The sequence below is a fragment of the Leopardus geoffroyi genome, chromosome B1, assembly GCF_018350155.1.
Source record: "Leopardus geoffroyi isolate Oge1 chromosome B1, O.geoffroyi_Oge1_pat1.0, whole genome shotgun sequence".
NCBI classification, from domain to species: Eukaryota; Metazoa; Chordata; class Mammalia; order Carnivora; family Felidae; genus Leopardus; species Leopardus geoffroyi.
The window spans coordinates 142769172-142779532 of NC_059327.1; positions in this window are offsets into that span (position 1 = coordinate 142769172).

Here is a 10361-nt window from a genome sequence, read left to right on the forward strand (position 1 = left end):
ACAAAGGTAGCCAGGGAACAGGTGGTGGAAGGCGGCCACCATCCCTACAAGCACAGAAGAAAGAATTCTCTGTGTTGGTGGTCTGCCCTTTGGAAGCTGGATTTGTTACTCTGTAACTCATTGTATGGAGCTGATGGTGTTACATATACAGATATATCATAGTATTTATTTGATCTTTTACAACATCCATGTGATATTGAACTTCAGAAGCCTAATTTAGAATATAAACAGACCTAGAACTTTCCAGTTCCTTCTCATGCCTATATTTCTATGTCCCCTGTTTGAAATGAGAAAGCAGCTGCCCGTGTAGCAAAAAGCCTACCTATATAGACTTTCTCATGAGTCCACCTATGGCAGCATCCATTCGTCTACTACTGTAGCTTAAGCCCTTAGTTCTCACCCTTCCTACTGTGTTCACTATTTGCAAGGTCCCACCTTCTAGACCATTCTCCACACTATATCCAGAGAGGTCTTTCTAGGACAAAACCCTTCTCATCATGATTGGGATAAAGACAAATTCTTTCCACAGTAAAAAACAAAAACAAAACAAAAAAGAGGAAGGGAGGGAGAGAAAGAAGGAGGAGAGAAAGAGAGGGCTCATTTATTGACTGATTCAGTCTTCCATCACTCAAGTGCCATCTCTATTCTGGCCCCCTTTGGTTCTCCTTCTAGCATTTCCCCTCTACTGTTCCATCCTCTAGTACATCTTCTCTCTTTTTATTCTCCCCATCTCCTGGCTAATTCCCATTCATCCTTCAGGGAACAACACAAGTTGTGTCTTTTTCAGAAAGCATTTCTCTATTAGACTCCCCAAAACATAAGTTAAGAACCTCCCTCATGTTCTCTGAAAGTAAAAAAAAAAAAAAAAAAAAAAAAAAAAAAATCTATAACCTCTTGTTACAACTCTGTTGTCATCATCTGTTCACTTGTCTGTTTCCTTCACCAAAATTGAGATCATGGAAAATATGTCTTCTTATTCACCTTTATGGCCCAGGAACTAGAATAGTTCCTGACCAGAAATAGTTACTCAGTTATGATTTGTGAGGGAACGAAGGAATGAAGGGATGAGTAAATGGCCAGGTTACTCTATCTAGGAATAAATGACATACTCAAATGGTGTGATTGAGAAGAGTTTAATAAAGACACCATTTATAAAGGTGTAGACAAGGTAAAGGAAAACCATAAGAAAAAAACGAAGCATCCTGGGGCCAGCTACAGCAAGAGCTGGGACGATCTCTAGGTCTGAAGATACAAAGAGAGAGAGTACCTTCCAGAATCCAGAAGAGTCACTGAAGGGGAAGAGCAGTGGACAGGAGGTAAGTTCAGTAGTGGCCTTCAGGAGAGGATACATCCAACCTGAAGTGACCTGGTGTGATGGGAGCTGAAAGAGTAAAGTGCCTGAAGGCACTCTCCTCCTATCCTCCAATCTCCTGCTACTGCCTCTCACTGGTCAAACGCACCAGACACCAGAGGGCAAGGGAGCCCATGATGCAATCAACACGGTCAACTTCTCAAGGCACAGAGCAGGCTGGGGAGGAGATCTGAAAGAACTAATGGAAACTAGGCAACAGTTTCTTTCCAAGAACAGAATCACTGGCTGCATCCTAAAGGTTAAGCAGTTTAAGAATAATAACCAAAGAAAAATTGTCTTCTCTGCAGCTGGTAAGAGAATTATTTCTAAAGAGAGAGAAATATTTGATAAGCCAGTTCTTATAAAGAAGAGCAATAGGCTGGCACCCAGGTTTCTTGCAGAAGAAGCCCCTTTTTCTGGATGATAAATGAGAGAAAGGGAAGGAGAATGGGGTTGAAACTTGGGGCTAGTTTAAGAGGAAGAGGAAGACAACAGCCAAGGACTGGGAAGAAAGAGGAGAAGAAATCAATCTAATGGAGATTTTCCAAATGAAATTGTGGGCACTCTGTGCAATGAAGTATCTTTCTGTGGTCATTATAAACTCACAGCAAGAATTTTTACAAAAACATTATATGATCACTGTGAATGGATTTTTTGTGAAAGTTAGTGAAGGGATTTATTTACATCAAGATTGGTGCCAGGCTGCCAAAGACAAGGGTCCAAGAAGGAAGACACATTTCCTTAGTCAACCAGAGAAGGAACTGGGGTTCAGAGAAGCAAAGTGACTGAATGAAGGCTGAACGAAGAGCAGCATTAGAGGATTCAGAGCAGGACTCAAAACCTGGGCATTTTCCTCTGTCAATCTGCCTCCTTCCATTGTGTCGCTGACACAAGAGGAGAGAAGGGCATGTGAGAAACTTAGGTCTCTGGAATATAGGAACCATGGCTAGGTACTTCTTATCATTTACAGTACATGCTGATAAGGATTAGAATTAATGGAGGACATACTTTGTGCCAAGGACTTTATGCGGGCTATCTTGTGTAATCAAAGTAACGCAGGAGAGCTTCCACTACCACCGCACTTCAGTGATGAGGAAGTACATTGGAAAGATGAAGCAACTTTCCCAAAGTGGATACTTAGAATTCAGCTTTCAAACCCAGCCAGTCTGTATTTGTAGATCATCTCAACAGCTGTGAGTATATTTACTCATTTTCAGCATTTTAAAGGGGAGCTTTTATAGCCTTAAAAAAAAAACCTACAAATCAGGGTATTTTTGAAGCTGGGTTGACACCAGCTCTAAAATACTATGGATCTGTTATCACGAGGCTCCCTTGATTTTAAGCCCCAATTCCTACTGTCTTGCATACCTCAGTAGCTGCCACAGTTGTATTTTTCACATTTTCTCTTTGAAATGAGACTACTGTGTGGCAGCTCTGGAATCCCACGGTGCTTCTTCAGGACCCCACATGTTAGAAGAGGTCCCTACAGTGACCTCTGCAGCAGCTCGTCTCCTCCCTGCAGGTCTGCTTCAGATCCAGGAGCTCAGAACAAGGCAGAAGTGTTCTTTCGAAAAAAGGAAAGGAAGAGGAAGCATTGTTATTCTCTGTGGTTCATATTCCTAACAGTAATGTTCCAAGCACTTAGATTTTGGTAGTACTTATCCCACTGATACTTCATCCCACAGGGATGGTATTCTGCCTTTATCCGGAATGTTTTTGATAAGTACTGTGGTCAGAAATGCTGGTTTGACATGTCTTAGGCTTTTCCTTAAAACACTTTGTCTATGGATAGTAAACATTTAACATCCTCATTACATTTCATATCAACCATGAGTTTTGAGATGACATTGTTAAACTTTCATTTCATAGACAGTAAGAAAATGTCACATAGAGAAGTAAGTGACCTATCTATGTCATAAGTCAGTGGCAAAACCAGGACCAATATCCAGTGTTCCTGACACCAGAAGAGATTAATTCATCTCCTGAAAATGTTCTGTTTTTCCTTCTCGTATGTCCTTCTCGTATGTCCAAAACCTCTGTTACCTACACAATAAATATCAGCCCTTTAAGAAATACCAGATCCTAATAAGTATTTAATAAGTATCTAATAAGTAGCAGTTCTTTCATGCTACATGTTAAGGGAAGAAGCCAGCACCAACCTTCCCTTACAACTCCATAGCCGCAAAAGCATTTGCTTTGGAGTCAGAAAGCAGAATTAGAATCCCAGCTCCATCTTTGAATTTAGGGATAAATCCCTTCACATCGGTAGGTTTTAGTTTTCTGTAAGATAGTAGACACTGCTAGTTACCTGCTCAATGTTTACTCCCCTTTGTATCTTCTACTAGAAACCTGGCTTAGTTCAGAGCATCAATGTGCCAGATAGAAACATTGACTTCTCTAGACTGTCTCACAGCTAAGGGTGCCCACTACCCATGTGATAAAGTTCTGGGCAGTGAGTCATAGCTGAGAGTTTCTGGGAAACTTTGCTTCCCTCAGTAAATGCTTACCTACCCCTCACCTCGTCTTCCTACTTGGCTCCACTTTTCCTTTTTTTTTTTCCCCCAACACTTGAATATTCATTTCCATATATTTTTTATTACTTTATTTCATGGATGAAATAACTAATTAGTTGAAATTAGAACTCTTCTTCCCTTTGATACCAGCCAAAGGTACATTTGCAAACACCCTCCTTAGCACCTCCCTAGAGAGCCTGCTGAAACTGAGTCTTCCTTAAAAGCCTGAAGTTTTTATCAATTTGTTTTCAGAATCTCTCAATTTTTGAAGAACAACTCACACCCCTCTACAGAGGATCCAGACTTGATTTCCTTATCTCTCTCTTCCTTACTTTAGTCCTAAAGATGTTGAGCACCATCTCTACCAGGGGACAAAGGAAATGATTGGGTATCTTCTCTTTGTCATTCAGTTCCACTCTCAGTTCTTCTCCATTGTGCTTTCTACCCAGGAAATAAGACTGATGGGCTGTATCACAGGGCTCTCCTTCTCTCTGGCTTCTAGGGGAGCCAGCAGGGAACCCTTGCAGAGATCAGAGGGAGGAAGGAATATGAGATCCTGGCTCCTTCCTTTAAATGGGCTGTGTTGGGGCGCCTGGGTGGCGCAGTCGGTTAAGCGTCCGACTTCAGCCAGGTCACGATCTCACGGTCCGTGAGTTCTAGCCCCATGTCGGGCTCTGGGCTGATGGCTCAGAGCCTGGAGCCTGTTTCCGATTCTGTGTCTCCCTCTCTCTCTGCCCCTCCCCCGTTCATGCTCTGTCTCTCTCTGTCCCAAAAATAAATAAACGTTGAAAAAAAAAAAAATTTAAAAAAAAAAAAATAAATGGGCTGTGTCTCCTCAACTGAGGTCACAGATCCTCTCTCATGTCTTCTCTTCTGCTTCATTTCTTCACTAAAGAAAAACCAACCCAATAGGTTAGAGATTTCAAGCTTTTCATGTTTTAAAATCTGTTGCTTCCTAGGACATAAAACCTTACTTTGTCCTAAGATTTTAATAAAGGCATTTCCCTTTCCTAAGATTGGGAAGCCCAAAACTAATTTACTCAGTTTACTCAGTGAGTGTTGATTTCACAAGGACTGACTCACTCTAACCAAAGTAATAAGAAATTGATATGTGAAGCAGAATGCAAACCTATGATTTAAAATAAGATCTATGATATGGGAACTTTACAAATGTTATATAAGTCACGGGAACCAGGCAATGAATATATCACCTACAAGTAACAGGGGAAAAAAATGAATTAAGCCATAGGAACATTATTTATTGTTTATTCAACAAGAAGAGCAAGCAGTCTCATCAGCGTCAGTAAGGAATTATACCATTTCGCATGTTTGCTTATGGCCTCATGGTTACAAGATGGCTGCTACCCTAGACATCAGTACTGCATTCAAAATCAGAAAACAAATAGCTGGTTGGCAGAGAGGGAAAACACTTTCTTTTCATAAGGCTTTGTTTGCCTTTTAGCCCAGTTAGCGTCCCAGAAGTTCCATGGGCAAGAACTGGGTCTCATGGTCGTTCCACTTGTCAGGGATGTTGGGAAAGCAAGCATCGAACTCTCCAGCCCCTATTCAGTGGTAAGAGTCAGCACTGAAAGAGATTTGGAAATGGCCTTGGATACTGTAGCAGCTGTGGAGGGTGTGCTGCACAGACCTCCCTTCAATAGAGCTCATGGTTCCGCTTTGACAGGGCAGTTGGCTGACAGCTTCTAGCTGCAGTACCTTCAGGATATGCCTCATATTTGAGCCAAGGCCATACTGTTCCTGTGTAGCCTCAGGCAGTACTGTGCAAACTGGGAGTACTAGGGTCTGGCCATGTCCACCCGATGCAAGACTCCTCTCATCTTTGTTCCAGAGATCCCTATTGAGCTGGTAGAGACTTGTTCAGATCCACATCACAGTGTGAAGCTCTCCCTGCACAATTCTGCTTCCTTCCCCATTTCCTTTCACAGATGTCAGATCGGCATTGTGGCCAGAAGACTTTCCCCGCCCAGTCCTGTTTCCTCCCTCTTTATCTCTCATGGTCATTATCCCACAAATACATCTCTGTACTCCTTAAATTTTTTTTTAATGTTTTTATTTATTTTGAGACAGAGAGAGACAGAGCATGAGCAGGGGAGGGGCAGAGAGAAAGGGAGACACAGAATCCAAAGCAGGCTCCAGGCTCTGAGCTGTCAGCACAGAGCCTGTTGTGGGGATCGAACTCACGGACCATGAGATCATGACCTGAGCTGAAGTCGGATGCTTAACCGACTGAGCCACCCAGGCACCCCACATCTCCATACTCCTAACTCTATCTCAGCATCTGCTTTCTACAGGAGCTGAACTTAGAGGAAAGGACTATGGCAGCAGAATTGTTCCCTATAAGGAAATCTCCATGGAAATCAAATAATATTTGTGTGCTAAGAGAATACAGGATCAGAACAAACTAGCCTACTCTGAGGAATCCACTTTTACCATGAGGATATTCCTAATGTAAGCATTCCTCTCTTGTGTTTCAGAAAGGACATCCATGCTTTCAGCCTGTACTGGTAAACACTGGCAAAGTTGATCACTGCTTCTCTGACTCCCATTTTTCTTTTTCCATTAAAATCATCTCTGTTCTGTCGGCTTCTGCTTTCTTGGCAATGTTGATTCCAACATGGGATGCTGTAACCAATCCTGTTTTCCCCACCTTGGGACCTGGAAGACATTCTATTTTCTCTTTTGTTTCATTTGTTTGCTTGTTTTGTTATTGCTTTAAGGATAATATGCCAAAAATCTGTTCTCTTCCATTATGTGTTGTTGACTTTATGGTTTCAATTCTCTGGGTTCTGAAGAAGTCTCACTGCCACTCCCTTTTACTTCTTACATAGTTCTGGTGCAGGTCTTTATTTATTTATTTATTTATTGATTGATTGATTGATTGATGTAATTTATATAATTTTTTTTCTAAATATAATTTATTGTCGTTAGCTAACATACAGTGTATACAGTGTGTTCTTGGTTTCAAGAGTAGATTCCCTTAATTGATTGCTTACATACAACAACCAGTGCTCATCCCAATGAGCCCTCCTCAATGCCCATCACCCATTTTCCCCTCCTCCTGATCCCCCCAAACCCATTCTCTGTATTTAAGAGTCCCTTATGGTTTGCCTCCCTCTCTATTTGAAACTATTTTTTCCCCTCTCCTTCCCCCACGGTCTTCTGTTAAGTTTCTCAACTTCCACATATGAGTGAAAACATGATATCTGTCTTTCTCTGACTAACTTATTTCACTTAGCATAATGCCTTCCAGTTACATCCACATTGTTGGTGCCAGTCTTTAAAATAGCATCAGTTCTAGGGGTGCCTAAGTGGCTCAGTTGGTTAAGTGTCCAACTCTTGGCTTTGGCTGAGGTCATGATTTCACAGTTTTGAGGTTAGAGCCCCACATTGGGCTCTGTGCTGAGAGCATGGATCCTGCCTGGGATTCTCTCTTTCCCTCTTTTCCCTGTCCCTCTCCTGCTTGTGCATTCCCTCTTTATCTCTCTCTCACTCTCTCTCTCAATAAATAAACTTTAAAATAAAATAAAATAAAGTAGCATCAGTTCTAGAGCATAATTTCCTCTGAGGAATCCTCAAGTAGCTTCATTTGTTTACTTGTTCATTCAACCTTCACTTATTAAGCAGCTACTAAGTGATAGACTCTCTAGCAGGTGCTAGGCATACAACAAAGAAGAAGACACAGGCACTCTCCCAAGAAGCTGTTTTGAAGTTAAACAAAACAAGAAAAAAAGTCAGAAGAGAAGAGATGTAACTCAACAGAAGAGTGAATCACTCATCAGAGCTTTTCTGCCACCTAAATATTTAAAATTTTCCATCCTCTATGAGATACAACTTCAAAGGTTTTCAGGGCAATAAGCCTGTCTACATGCACTGGATATTAAATATGGATATGGCTTATTTTCTACCAATCTATGCTGCTTATCACTGTCTGGTGCCACGTTAAGATTCCCTCTGCTGATAGCTTCCTGCCTGAGATGGCTTCTCTCTCACCAGGGCTTAAAAAATAATGGAGCTCCCCAACTGGTGACTATTTCTGCACAGGCACATTTGCAGCACCCTCCCAAGTATGTACGTGTTAAGGCATTTATCCTTGTCTTGGTTTCAGATTGTATTTGTTCTAAATGTGCTCATTCCCATTTATTAGTGTTTATCATTCCATTTTCCCACCATAATTATTTATATAATCCTTTATCAGTTCTACCCTTCTAAGTACAAATTAAGAAAGCCCAAGACAGACTTGACTGGATCACAGACTGGATATAATCTTAAAAGAGATTACAACTAGAAATAATGATAGCCCTTTAGGATTTGAGAAACGCTCTCCCAGAAGACAACAGTCTTGCGTTGCTGTAGTATTTTCTTCTCTAAGTTTTGGAAAAAGAATGGCAAACTACAGTGCACTTCAGAAAGTCACCTAGACCAATATCCTCATTTTACAAAGAGGAAAATTAGCTCCCGAGCAATAGATTAACTTGCTTAGGTAAGACGACTTGACGGATAAGGCGCTAAAACCCACTATTCCTTAGTCAGGCACTTTCCAACAGCTGTCCACACTGAATTTGCCTGGCCTCTCTGGCTTCCACAGCTAATTCTGCTTTTTCCATATTTAATCCCCACCACACCCTCCCCCCCCCCCCCCCCCCCCCGCCTTTCTTTTATCTTCTGTCATCTGCAGTTTCCTTTCCTTCTCTCTTGCTTCTCCCTCCACAGGATTTTTTGCATTCCTGTCAGTCCTGTGTGTTTCCTATTCCTGAACCTTTTGTTTTTTTCTGTCTTGGTGAGCAGTAAAGGAAGAAAACCAATATGTGTGTCTATCTTTGTATCTTCTATATTTAGTACTTTAAAAAAAAAAAAAAAAAAGCTTGATGTATATGGAAATCCTGAACTATCTTTAAAGTAACAATTCCACAAATATACTATAAAGTTTACTGGAAAAATAATGCTTCTGAATTCCCAGGGCTTAATACTAACACACTTCTGAGACAGCAGAGTAGGTTTTGAAATAATTGCATGGGGCCCTCAGGACTTCAAGAAAAGACATAAAGTTCCTGTAGGGGGATTAGTCTTCTGTAATATAATCAGATCAAAATGTAATGGATGATATTAACTCTCCATACAGCAATGGAAATAAATGACTGAGAAGAGTTTCACAAAACACAAAAACCACAAAGTCCCATCACATTAACTAGAGAAAGCTTCTTGGAGACAAGCAGAGGCACCAAATTCCATCCAGTCTGCACGGGATGATGCACAGAACAAAACTATTCTTCTTAGTGTAAGATGTGAACCAAACTGAAACCATTTCAGTGTCCCGCATATTCTGCTAGCAGGAAGGGCATGTTTCTGATGGCAGGCATTAACATTCTAGATCCAAGGAAGGGAAATCTTCTAATATAAATCAATTAGTTGGTACTCTCATTTCCTGTCCTTGCACTCCATGTGTTAGACTCTAGCTCTGGGCCTGCAGAGCTGATATTCTGACCTTGAACTGTGGTGACCCCATCAAAATGCTGTCACCATGAGCACAGCCCTAATGTCCACCCGGCTTCCCTCTTCAGCATTTTAGGGCCCTTCCTAGCTTCTGTAAGTTGATAAATTAACAAATAACTATTGAGCATGATTGCATTACCTTGATTATGGTAAGTTATTTGCCCTTTGAGAGTAGACAACCTCGATTTAAACAAACCAGTAGTGGGTAAAAATGATTTGAAGAAATGGATGATTAGGCCTGCATCCTTCTGTGCCATTTTTGTTCACATTCTTCTAATAGCATCAAAAAAGGAAGGGAAAGCATTTCTGAGACATGCTGGGACTGGCCATGAGTAAGCAGACACTCAGTTCTCTCTGCTCCCCAGGCAAAGGAAAAGTACCTCTTGTAGGACCATTTCACTTCTTGCTTGAGTGGCCCTGGCTGTTCTCAAAATCTCAGGGTCCTGGAAACTGTTTATAGGAGCTATGTCACTGAACCTCAAACGGGACTCCTGCCCTGAGTCCAGGCAACAGCTGTTAAGCAGCTGTGCCATCGTGTCCTAAAGCCGCTTAGTGTAAGATGTGAATGAAAAAGGGACCAGCTCTCTGAACCTCTGTGAAAAATACTAAAACCCCTGAGACAACAGCTGGCAGGTAACATATATTGTGAAAATATTCATGGCATTAGAATGGATACATGGTGGATGATCTTTAGATTTCTATTTTAAGGGCTTTTTTCCCATAAAAGTTATGCATCCTAATCTTTTCAACTTAAGAAAAATTAATAAGGAAGAAAAAAAAAGAGGGAAAGGGAAGGACCCTGGCAGCTGGCATAACACGAGCATGGAAACAGGTAAAATGGGACTCCCTGTCATCCTCACCTTCTTCTTCTGCCTGGCGCCCCACCCGAAAATAGCATGAAAGGCTTCCCTGGAGCAAGCAGGATAAATGTCTGCTCCTGGGGCCAGGCCCCAAGTTCAGGCACAGCACCACTTCTGAGAGTTGGC